The following is a 13,174-nucleotide window of genomic DNA, read 5'->3' as shown; positions in this document are numbered from 1 at the left end:
AGCCTCTCCCTGACATAGTCGTAATTCACCTCAACGTGCTTTGTGTGAGCATGAAAAATTGGGTTCCTCGCAACTATCAATGCGCTCTGACTGTCAGTGTAGATAGTGTTGGCAGTGTCCTGTCCAACACCCAAATCAGCCATAAGGCGTCTGAACCATACACACTCAACCGTAGCTGTGAAGACTGCCCTGTACTCAGCCTCACAACTCGAAGTGGCCACAGTAGGTTGCTTCTTGCTCAACCATGATATACATGAACTGCCAAGCATGAAACAAAAACCACTTGTGGACACTCGCGTGTCAAAACAACCAGCCCAATCCGAGTCCGAAAAAGCATGTAAGTCTGGCGGCAATGATCCCCCCTTGGGATAAAACAAGCCAAGATGTAAAGTGCCACTAAGGTAGAGGAAATTCCTCTTGACAGCCTGCCAATGCTTAGACCCTGGGCTATGCATAAATCTGCTGACATGTGAGAGTGCAAACTGAATATCTGGCCTCGTGTTGCATACATAAATGAGGCAGCCAACAGCAGTTTGGTAAAGAGTGACATCAGCAGGATCACCAGCATCATGTAGACTCAACTTCAAACCTGTTTCCATGGGAGTGGCAATAGGTTTGCAATCCTCAAGTCCAAACTTACATAGCAATGTCTCTATGTAACTTTTCTGACACAAGGCAATACCACCGTCACACTGCTTAAACTGTATACCCAATGCAACAGCCCCAAATTTTTCATCTTGAAAGTAGCATTCAAATCAGCCTTAAATTCAGCAATATGTCTCTCATTTGGTCCAATGATCAGCAAATCATCAACATAAAGAACCACAATGATAAGTACATCACCCTCACGCTTTCCATACAATGTGCTTTCTGTTGGACTGTTACGAAAGCCTCGTTTGACCAAATAAGTGTCAGCTTTCTCATACCAAGCACGAGGAGATTGCTTCAACCCATACAAAGCCTTCTTACATCTGCACACTTTGTCCTCTTGTCCTTTTATGACAAAACCGCGAGGCTGCGTTACATAAACTTCCTCAAATATGTCATCATTCAAGAAAGGAGTAACAATGTCCGATTGATGTACATCCCAACCAAAATGAGCTGCCAATGCACATAGAAAACGTACAGTAGTCATACCCAAGTGGGAGCAAAAGTCTCTTCATAATCTATGACTTTTTGTTGTGCATAACCCTTTGCAACAAGTCGAGCCTTATGGCGATCGATCTCACCATCCGGCTTGCATTTCAACTTGTAAATCCACTTCGTACCAATGGCCTTTTTGCCAGGAGGCAAATCACATAGAGTCCACGTGTCATTTTCTATAAGTGCATCATATTCTGATTGCATGGCAGCCATCCAATTTTTTGAATTCTGTGCTTCATCAAAAGACAGAGGCTCCTCAACATCATGTAAGCTAGACACAGCCAAAGCATAACAATCTGATGCATAAGATGCATGGCGAGAGCCTGAACGAGTACGACTAGACAAAGGTGCATCCAATTTACTGTCACGCAAAGTGTGCACCAGCCATTTTGGCATACCTCTAGCCTGCTCATTTTCAGCCCTTTCCTCATCAAGTACATCATGTACATCTGCATCAGTAATAGGCTGATCTAAAACATTTTCAGAAACCCCCATACGCTGTACATTTGCCTCATTGGAACTTACATTCGTATTTCCACCACTAAAAAGAGGCAACAAAGTGTCATAAATGTCCTGTGAGCTTACATTACTGTCTCTAGTACATGACAGCAAGGGCTGAACAGAATCTTCCACAAACACTACATCCCAAGAAACCAGAATACGTTTTGTTTGCAGATGATACAACCTGTAACCTTTGCTTTCAGCACTATAACCAACAAAAATACATTTGACAGCCTTATTATCCAATTTTATGCGCTACACTTGTGGCACCAAAGCATATGCCAAACAGCCAAAAACACGCATGTGCTCAATAGAAGGCTTTCTATCATGCCATGCTTCATATGGAGTAATAGACTGCAAAGCTTTCGTAGGACACCTGTTAAGTACATAAGTGGCCCACATGATGGCCTCAAGCCAAAAAGAATGCGGTAAAGCTTGACTTTTGACCATACATCGTGCCATTTCCGTCAGTGACCTGTTTTTCCTCTCAGCAACACCATTTTGCTGAGGTGTATAAGGCACTGTAAATTGGTGTTTTATCCCACGACTAGCCAGAAATACATTAAATTCATGAGACATATACTCCCCCCCTCGATCAGAACGGAGGCTGCCCATAGTACATTTCGAGATATTTTCAGCCATAGCCAGAAATTGTTTGAAGCACATAAAAACTTTGGACTTCGCTTTAAGCGGAAATACCCATGCATGCATGGAGTAATCATCAATAAAAGTCATGAAGTACACGTAATTGCCCAAGGACGGACTCTGCATGGGCCCACAAACATCACCATGCACAAGCTGCAACCTGCATGTGGCCCGAACTGAACCATCCTTTGGAAACTTAGAACGCTGCATCTTACCCAAAATACAGCCTTCACAAACATGTTTGACAGGTGCTTCAAGAGGCGGCAAAGAAGCAACCATATCAGATTTCTGCAAACGCAGCAAACTGGCAAAATTCAGATGACCAAAACGTGCATGCCAAAGTTTTGCATCTGAAATAGCCCTTGAATCTGCGAGAGCATTTGCAAAATTTTGTCCACACTTGTCATACAAAGTGAGCTTATACAGCCCACGGCACAAAAGCCCAGATGCAACAATTTCATCACCAAAACCGAGATCATGAACTGTACATGTGTCATCCACAAATTTGACTACAAGTCCAAGTCTAGCAAGTGCGGATACAGACAAGAGATTCTTCTTGATCCCAGGTACATAAAGTGCATCAACAAGTGTGAAAGAACTGCCATTAGCAGCAATAAGCACAATCTTTCCAACTCCTTGAACTGGATAAGAGGCATTGTTGGCACAAGTGACTGAATTCCCATGAGGGACAGACTCGAGAGAGGTAAACAATTCACGATGTGAGGTAATGTGCTTTGTAGCACCACTTCGAAATACCACACATGTGAATCTGCAGCAACTGACAAGCATGCATCATGGACAGCAGGATTGTAAGTGCACTCTGCGCTAAACGCCTATTCTGCATCAACATTAGTGGAACCACCCTCTTTCTTCTTAGACTCTTTGGCCTTCAACTTAGGACACGACTTGATCAAGTGATCATTGGCTTTACAATAATGGCAACGCATCTTCTTTTTGCCCTTATCACCAGAATTGCTAGACGAAGTACTACCAGCAGAAGCATTGGGAACAGAATTTTTGCCACTCGCAGCAGAACCATAAGAAGTGGCTGCATTACTGTTACCACCCTTTCTTTGAGAAGCTTGACAACTTCAGGATTTCCTTGGGTCATCAGTCTCCAAGTACTAGCAAAAGTTTGGTAGGAATCTGGTAAGGCATCAAGAACAGTCTGCACAAGGGAACTGTCTGAAATGACTTCACCTGCAGAAATAAGTTGCTCATTGATATCCTTGACACTAGCAAGGAAAGTGTCCATATCATCTTCCTCATGCATAATCTTCGACTCCAGCTCTTTACGCAGCAAAGCAATTTTAGCCTCATTGCGGCTTGCATAAAGACCTGCTAAAATATCCCAAGCCTGTTTTGCAGATTTTGTTGAACGGATGTGAGGAACAATAGCGCGCTTCACAGACAACGCAATCAATGCATGAGCCTGCGCATCCTTAAAATCCCAACGAGCTTGTTCTGTCGTAGGCAAAACAACTGTAACAGCTGCAATCCTTGCAGCAAGACCCTCAACATTCTCAACATCGCCTACATCCTCAGCTGCAATCCTCAAGTCCAAACTTACATAGCAATGTCTCTATGTAACTTTTCTGACACAAGGCAATACCACCATCACACTGCTTAAACTGTATACCCAAGTAATGATGCAACAGCCCCAAATCTTTCGTCTTGAAAGTAGCATTCAAATCAACCTTCATTTCAGCACTATGTCTCTCATTTGGTCCAATGATCAGCAAATCATCCATATAAAGAACCACAATGAGAAGTACATCACCCTCACGCTTTACATACAATGTGCTTTCTATTGGACTGTTATGAAAGCCTCGTTTGACCAAATGAGTGTCAGCTTTCTCATACCAAGCACGAGGAGATTGCTTCAACCCATACAAAGCCTTCTTACATCTGCACACTTTGTCCTCTTGTCCTTTTATGACAAAACCGCGAGGCTGCGTTACATAACCTTCCTCAAATATGTCATTAGTCAAGAAAGCAGTAACAATACCTGATTGATGTACATCCCAACCAAAATGAGCTGCCAATGCACATAGAAAACGTACAGTAGTCATATGACAAGTGGGAGCAAAAGTCTCTTCATAATCTATGCCTTTTTGTTGTGCATAACCCTTTGCAACAAGTCGAGCCTTATGGCGATCGATCTCACCATCCGGCTTGCGTTTCAACTTGTAAACCCGCTTCATACCAATGGCCTTTTTGCCAGAAGGCAAATCACATAGAGTCCATGTGTCATTTTCTATAAGTGCATCATATTCTGATTGCATGGCAGCCATCCAATTTTCTGAATTCTGTGCTTCATCAAAAGACAGAGGCTCCTCAACAGCATGTAAGTTAGACACAGACAAAGCATAACAATCTGATGCATAAGATGCATGGCGAGAGCCTGAACGAGTATGACTAGACAAAGGTGCATCCAATTTACTGTCACGCAAAGTGTGCACCAGCCATTTTGGCATACCTCTAGCCTACTCATTTTCAACCCTTTCCTCATCAAGTACATCATGTACATCTGCATCAGTAATAGGCTGATTTGTAACATTTTCAAAAACCCCCATAGGCTGTACATTTGCCTCAATTGAACTTACATTGGTATTTCCACCACTGAAAAGAGGCAACAAAGTGTCATAAATGTCATGTGAGCTTACATTACTGTCTCTAGTACATGACAGCAAGGGCTGAACACATCTTCCACAAACACTACATCCCGTGAAACCAAAATACGTTTTGTTTGCGGATGATACAACTTGTAACCTTTGTTTTCAGCACTATAACCAACAAAAATACATTCGACAGCCTTATCATCCAATTTTCTACGCTATGTTTGTGGCACCAAAGCATATGCCAAACAGCCAAAAACACGCATGTGCTCAATAGAAGGCTTTCTATCATGCCATGCTTTAGATGGAGTAATAGACTGCAAAGCCCTCATAGGACACCTGTTTAGTACATAAGTGACACACATGATGGCCTCAAGCCAAGAAGAATGCGGCAAAGCTTGACTTTTGATCATATATCGTCCCATTTCCATAAGTGACTTGTTTTTCCTCTCAGCAACACCATTTTTCTAAGGTGTATAAGGCATTGTACATTGGCGTTTTATCCCACGACTAGCCAAAAATGCATTGAATTCATGAGACATATACTCCCCCCCTCGATCGGAACAGAGGGTGCCCATAGTACATTTCAAGACATTTTCAGCCATAGCCAGAAATTGTTTGAAGCACATAAAAACTTCGGACTTCCCTTTAAGCAGAAATACCCATGCATGCTTGGAGTAATCATCAATGAAAGTCATGAAGTAAAGGTAATTGCCCAAGGACAGAGTTTGCATGGGCCCACAAACATCACTATCCACAAGCTGCAACTTGCATGTGGCCCAAACTGAACCATCCTTTGGAAAACTTAGAACGCTGCATCTTACCCAAAATACAACCTTCACAAACATGTTTGACAGGTGCTTCAAGAGGCGGTAAAGAAGCAACCATATCAGATTTCTACGAACGCAGCAAACTGGCCAAAATTCAGATGACCAAAACATGCATGCCAAAGTTTTACATCTGAAATAGCCCTTGAATCTGCAACTGCATTTGCAAAATTTTGTCCACACTTGTCATACAAAGTGAGCTTATAGAACCCACAACACAAAAGCCCAGATGCAACAATTTCATCACCAAAACTGAGATCATGAAGTGTACATCTGTCATCCACAAATTTGACTACAAGTCCAAGTCTAGCAAGTCCAAATACAGACAAAAGATTCTTCTTGATCCCAGGTACATAAAGTGCATCAACAAGTGTGAAAGAACTGCCATTTGCAGCAGTAAGCACAATCTTTCCAACTCCCTGAACCGGATAAGAGGCATTGTTGGCACAAGTGACTGAATTCCCATGAGGGACAGACTCGAGAGAGGTGAACAATTCACAATGTGAGGTAATGTGCTTTGTAGCACCACTATCGAAATACCACACATGTGAAAATGCAGCACAACTGCAAGCATGCATCATGGACAACAAGATTGTAAGTGCACTCTGCGCTAAAAGCCCATTTTGCATCAACATCAGCATTACAGTCTCCTTTTATAGAAGACTCAACAATGGCTGCATTTGTAGTGGAACCACCCTCTTTCTTCTTAGCCTCTTTGGCCTTCAACATAGGACACGACTTGATCAAGTGATCATTAGCTTTACAATAATGGCAACACATTTTCTTTTTGCCCTTATCACTAAAATTTCCATACGAATTGCTGCTAGCAGAAGCATTAGGAACAAAATGTTTTCCACTCATTGCAGAACCATAAGAAGTGGTTGTATTGCTGTTACCACCCTTTCTCTGAGAAGCAATAAAAGCCTGTTCAACTGCACGCTGCCTAGTCCTGTTTTTTCTAGAAAGTGACTCTTGCAACAGCAATGTGCATAATGCATCAAACTTGACAACTTCAGGATTTTCTTAGGTCATCAGTCTCCAAGTACTAGCAAAAGTCTGGTAGGAATCCGATAAGGCATCAAGAACAGTCTGCACAAGGGAACTGTTTAAATTGACTTCATGTGGAGAAATAAGTTGCTCATTGATATCCTTGACATTAGCAAGGAAAGTGTCCATATCATCTTCCTCATGCATAATCTTCGACTCCAGCTCTTTACGCAGCAAAGCAATTTTAGCCTCTTGAGACTTGCATAAAGACCAGCCAAAATATCCCAAGCCTGTTTTGCAGTGTTTGCTGAACAGATGTGAGGAACGATGGTGTGCTTCAGAGACAACGCAATCAATGCATGAGCTTGCGCATCCTTTACATCCCAACAAGATTGTTATGCCATAGGCAAAACAACTCTAATAGCAGCAATCCTTGCAGCAAGATCTGCAACATCCTCAACATCGCCTGCATCCTCAGAAGCAAGACGTACGTCAATGCCTGCACAATATTCCAGATTCCCTTTGACACAAGAACATGTTGCATCATGCAAGCCCACATATGGTTATTGTTCCCATCCAACCTGTCCTCAGCAACAAACAGCTTGAACACATCTGTGTTGTTGTCAGCCATGGTAAATGTTGCACCTGATGTGAAAACTGCCCGAAAAGAGGAGAAATGAAGCGGGAACAACACGTGCTATATAGAACAAACCATAGAAGAGTGTAAGGCACCTATTATGCAGAAAATGGCACTGACAAAAATTCTGCACAAAATGATAAAATAGCTTGTGCAGACCTACCTGTAGTGGAAACGGAGGCTGAAATGAGCCCGAATCAGAAATCTGAGTAGGCTAAGCTCCACGAGCTTGCCCAAAATTCTTGTCGACCTGCGAACGCCTCATTGTAATCGGAGAAAGTGAGCAAACGTGTCCTGGAGCAGGTGCCGACTGAGCTTGGGAGGACGTAACCTACTCTGATACCAATTGTTGGAATTAGGGTTGCAGAGAGACGCACACAACTTGGAGAAGACGAAGGAAGCTCAAAGCACACAATAGAGAGAGTGTTACTTAGTGTGCATTGGAAAGATAGATAGCCCTAGAGTGATGGGCGTATATACAATGCTCGGGGGGAAAAACCTCCTAAAGAGGGAAAAAATGCCCCGGCGGTCCTAGTGTGTTCACACACATCACTACCACATGTATATGGTAACAAAGCCCCACTGGAGTGATGCGGTGCACGAGAGCTCGCACATGAGTAAAGGAAAGTGCCATGCCCTGAGGACATAATCAGTCCACAAAGGAGAGTAAGCCTAAAGCTTTGCGAAAAGCTTCCAGCTTCTCACGAGACAAAACCTTTGTGAAAAGATCTGCAAGGCTGTCTTGTGTTGGCACATAAGCCAAGGTGATCTCTCCTGCTGAGAGCGTCTCCCTGACATAGTCGTAATGCACCTCAATGTGCTTTGTGCGAGCATGAAAAACTGGGTTCCTTGCAACTGCCAATGCGCTCTGACTGTCAATGTAGATAGTGTTGGCAGTGTCCTGTCCAACACCCAAATCAACCATAAGGTGTCTAAGCCATACACACTCAACCGTAGGTGTGAAGACTGCCCTGTACTCAGCCTCACAACTCGAAGTGTCCACAATAGGTTGCTTCTTGCTCAACCATGATATACATGAATTCCCAAGCATGAAACAAAAACCACTTGTGGACACTTATGTGTCAAAACAATCAGCCCAGTCTGAGTCCGAAAAAGCATGTAAGTCTGGCGGCAACGATCCCCCCTTGGGATAAAACAAGCCAGGATGTAAAGTTCCACTAAGGTAGCGGAAAATCCTCTTGACAGCCTACCAATGCTTAGACCCTGGGCTATGCATAAATCTATTGACCTGTGAGACTGCAAATTGAATATCCGACCTCGTGTTGCGTACATAAATGAGGCACCCAACAGCAGTTTGATAACTAGAGTGCATGTTAGCTGCGTTCGTATCGAATTAAGATTCAGTAAAATATCAAAAACTATATATGCCATTTCAGCACTTCTCAAATGAGAACAAATTTTGTTTATTTGATGCTATTAATTTGTCTAAGATATTGAGAGAAGGAGTGTTGCTTGCGATTAAAAAAGTCTGATTAATAAAGCCAGAATGAGCCGTCAAAAAAGCTCTTCCACGTGGTTTAACCAGAGGCCACAGATTTGAAATAGGCTCCTACGCTAACGAAGTAAAGAGTGACATCAACAGGATCGCCAGCATCATGGAGACTCAACTTCAAACCTGTTCCCACGGGAGTGGCAATAGGTTTGCAATCCTCGAGTCCAAACTTACATAGCAATGTCTCTATGTAACTTTTCTAACAGGAGGCAATACCACCATCACACTGTTCAAACTGTGTACCCAAGTAATGATGCAATAGCCCCAAATCTTTCATTTTGAAAGTAGCATTCAAATCAGCTTTCATTTCAGCAATATGTCTCTCATTTGGTCCAATGATCAGCAAATCATCAACATAAAGAACCACAATGATAAGTACATCACGCTCACGCTTTCCATACAATGTGCTTTCTGTTGGACTGTTACGAAAGCCTCGTTTGACCAAATAAGTGTCAGCTTTCTCATACCAAGCACGAGGAGATTGCTTCAACCCATACAAAGCCTTCTTACATCTGCACACTTTGTCCTCTTGTCCTTTTATGACAAAACCGCGAGGCTGCGTTACATAAACTTCCTCAAATATGTCATCATTCAAGAAAGGAGTAACAATGTCCGATTGATGTACATCCCAACCAAAATGAGCTGCCAATGCACATAGAAAACGTACAGTAGTCATACCCAAGTGGGAGCAAAAGTCTCTTCATAATCTATGACTTTTTGTTGTGCATAACCCTTTGCAACAAGTCGAGCCTTATGGCGATCGATCTCACCATCCGGCTTGCATTTCAACTTGTAAATCCACTTCGTACCAATGGCCTTTTTGCCAGGAGGCAAATCACATAGAGTCCACGTGTCATTTTCTATAAGTGCATCATATTCTGATTGCATGGCAGCCATCCAATTTTTTGAATTCTGTGCTTCATCAAAAGACAGAGGCTCCTCAACATCATGTAAGCTAGACACAGCCAAAGCATAACAATCTGATGCATAAGATGCATGGCGAGAGCCTGAACGAGTACGACTAGACAAAGGTGCATCCAATTTACTGTCACGCAAAGTGTGCACCAGCCATTTTGGCATACCTCTAGCCTACTCATTTTCGGCCCTTTCCTCATCAAGTACATCATGTACATCTGCATTAGTAATAGGCTGATTTGTAACATTTTCAAAAACCCCCATAGGTTGTACATTTGCCTCAATTGAACTTACATTTGTATTTCCACCACTGAAAAGAGGCAACAAAGTGTCATAATGTCCTGTGAGCTTACATTACTGTCTCTAGTACATGACAGCAAGGGCTGAACAGATCTTCCACAAACACTACATCTCGTGAAACCAGAATACGTTTTGTTTGCGGATGATCCAACAAAAATACATTCGACATCCTTATCATCCAATTTTCTGCGCTATGTTTGTGGCACCAAAGCATATGCCAAACAGCCAAAAACACGCATGTGCTCAATAGAAGGCTTTCTATCATGCCATGCTTTAGATGGAGTAATAGACTGCAAAGCTTTCATAGGACACCTGTTTAGTACATAAGTGGCACACATGATGGCCTCAAGCCAAAAAGAATGCGGCAAAGCTTGACTTTTGACCATACATCGTCCCATTTCCGTAAGTGACTTGTTTTTCCTCTCAGCAACACCATTTTTTCTGAGGTGTATAAGGCACTGGACATTGGTGTTTTATCCCACGACTAGCCAGAATTGCATTAAATTCATGAGACATATACTCCCCCCTCGATCGGAACGGGGAACCACCCTCTTTCTTCTTAGCATCTTTGGCCTTCAACTTAGGACACGACTTGATCAAGTGATCATTAGCTTTACAATAATGGCAACGCATTTTCTTTTTGCCCTTATCACCAGAATTTCTAGACGAATTGCTACAAGCAGAAGCATTAAGAACGGAATTTTTTCCACTCGCAGCAAAACCATAAGAAGTGGCTGTATTGCTGTTACCACCCTTTCTCTAAGAAGCAATAAAAGCCTGTTCAACTGCACACTGCCTAGTCTTGTTTTTTCTAGAAAGTGACTCTTGCAACAGCAATGTGCATAATGCATCAAACTTGACAACTTCAGGATTTCCTTGGGTCATCAGTCTCCAAGTACTAGCAAAAGTCTGGTAGGAATCTGGTAAGGCATGAAGAACAATCTGCACAAGGGAACTGTCTGAAATGACTTCACCTACAGAAATAAGTTGCTCATTGATATCCTTGACACTAGCAAGGAAAGTGTCCATATCATCTTCCTCATGCATAATCTTTGACTCCAGCTCTTTACGCAGCAAAGCAATTTTAGCCTCATTGTGACTTGCATAAAGACCAACCAAAATATCCCAAGCCTGTTTTGCAGATTTTGTTGAACGGATGTGAGGAATGATGGTGCGCTTCACAGACAACGCAATCAATGCATGAGCCTGCACATCCTTTACATCCCAACGAGATTATTCTGTCGTAAGCAAAACAACTCTAATAGCAGCAATCCTTGCAGCAAGACCTGCAACATCCTCAACATCGCCTGTATCCTCAGAACCAGAACGTACATCAATGCCCTGCACAATATTCTAGATGCCCTTTGGCACAAGAACATGTTGCATCATGTAAGCTCACATAGGCTAATTGTCCCCATCCAACCTGTCCTCAACAGCAAACATCTTGAACACATCTGTGTTGTTGTCAGCCATGGTAAATGTTGCACCTAATGTGAAAACTGCCCGAAAAGAGGAGAAATGAAGCGGGAACAAGACGTGCTATATAGAACAAACCGTAGAAGACTGTAAGGCACCTGTTATGCAGAAAATGGCACTGACAAAAATTTTGCACAACATGACGAAATAGCATGTGCAGACCTGCCTGTAGTGGAAACGGAGGCTGAAATGAGCCCGAATAAAAAATTTGAGCAGGCTAAGCTCTATGAGCTTGCCCAAAAATTATGTCGACCTGCGAACGCTTGCCAAACCTCACTGTATTCGGAGAAAGTGAGCAGGCGTGTGCTGGAGCAGTTGGCGACTAAGCCCGAGAGGATGTGACCTGCTCTGATACCAATTGTTGGAATTAGGGTTGCAGAGAAACACACACAACTTGGAGAAGACGAAGGAAGCTCAAAGCACACAATAGAGAGAGTGTTACTTAGTGTGCATTGGAAAGATAGATAGCCCTAGAGTGAAGGGCGTATATACAATGCTCGGGGGAAAAACCTCCTAAAGAGGGGAAAAATGCACCGACGGTCCTAGTGTGTTCACACACATCACTACCACATGTATATGGTAACAAGAAGAGATTCATAAGCTTGATTGTACAAATAATTGGCAAGGAAGGAACATACTTCTCCCCCAACAACAGTACGATCAATGGAAATGGCCTATGAACATTGAGAATAGCGGAATTAAGAGAATATAGTGAGTATTTTTATGAGACTACGTTGAGAACATAGAGGGTGAACTTAATTAGCGATAGCAACACAACCATTATACTTAAATAACTTGGCATGAACAATACTTTTGCAAGAGAGAGAATTAGAGAACGTGACAACAGTTGAGGACCGGATTTATGTGGAGTGTATTATAGATTCTCACATTGAGAGAGACTTGGTACAATACAATCTTTGTGTTCCTTGTGACCTAGGCGATCCGGGTAGAGGATCCCTTTTTACCCTTCGACATCATTCCAAGATGGATGACTAATCCATTTGGGGCTTGGGAGACTTAGCTACCGCAAGCATGTCTGCTCTTGAGTCCATTTCATTCTCCCAAAGTAGAGTGACAAATTCTACTTGGTGTTTGAGAGACGTCGTCATCACAAACATGATTCTAAGCATGCATACTACTTAAATTTGTGCACAATAAAAAGAGAATTAGTCTTATAAGACAAGGAGAAAGCACCAATAATGAACTTCCCTAATGCGAGGTTAAGAAGAGAGAATGAAACTACAAGGATCAACACTGATAACATCTATGTGGGGCTATACAAATATAATAATGGGGAGCAAGATCTCTATTATAGATGTGAAGAACCCTACACCGGAGAGTTGACAGACAAAAAAAGACTCTGTCTTTACCTACACAGAGGGATCAGAAGTGAAAATTGCCGCTTACGACAAGTATGGGAGGCAATACTCAACAATGGGCAAGAGAGAATTCAAAGGATATACATACTTTGGGGGACCACTACATCAGTATTATGTTACTTCTAGCTCACATAGACCAGCACCAACAACTGGAGTGCAAAACTCAATGACAACAGGAGGACAAAGAACTCAGGTTGCCGACTCTTTCAGTCAACCTTGGGACTCGAAGCTCG

Source organism: Adiantum capillus-veneris, chromosome 2, assembly GCF_014529385.1.
Source record: "Adiantum capillus-veneris isolate H3 chromosome 2, ASM1452938v2, whole genome shotgun sequence".
Lineage (NCBI taxonomy): Eukaryota > Viridiplantae > Streptophyta > Polypodiopsida > Polypodiales > Pteridaceae > Adiantum > Adiantum capillus-veneris.
This window is presented reverse-complemented; position numbering follows the sequence as displayed.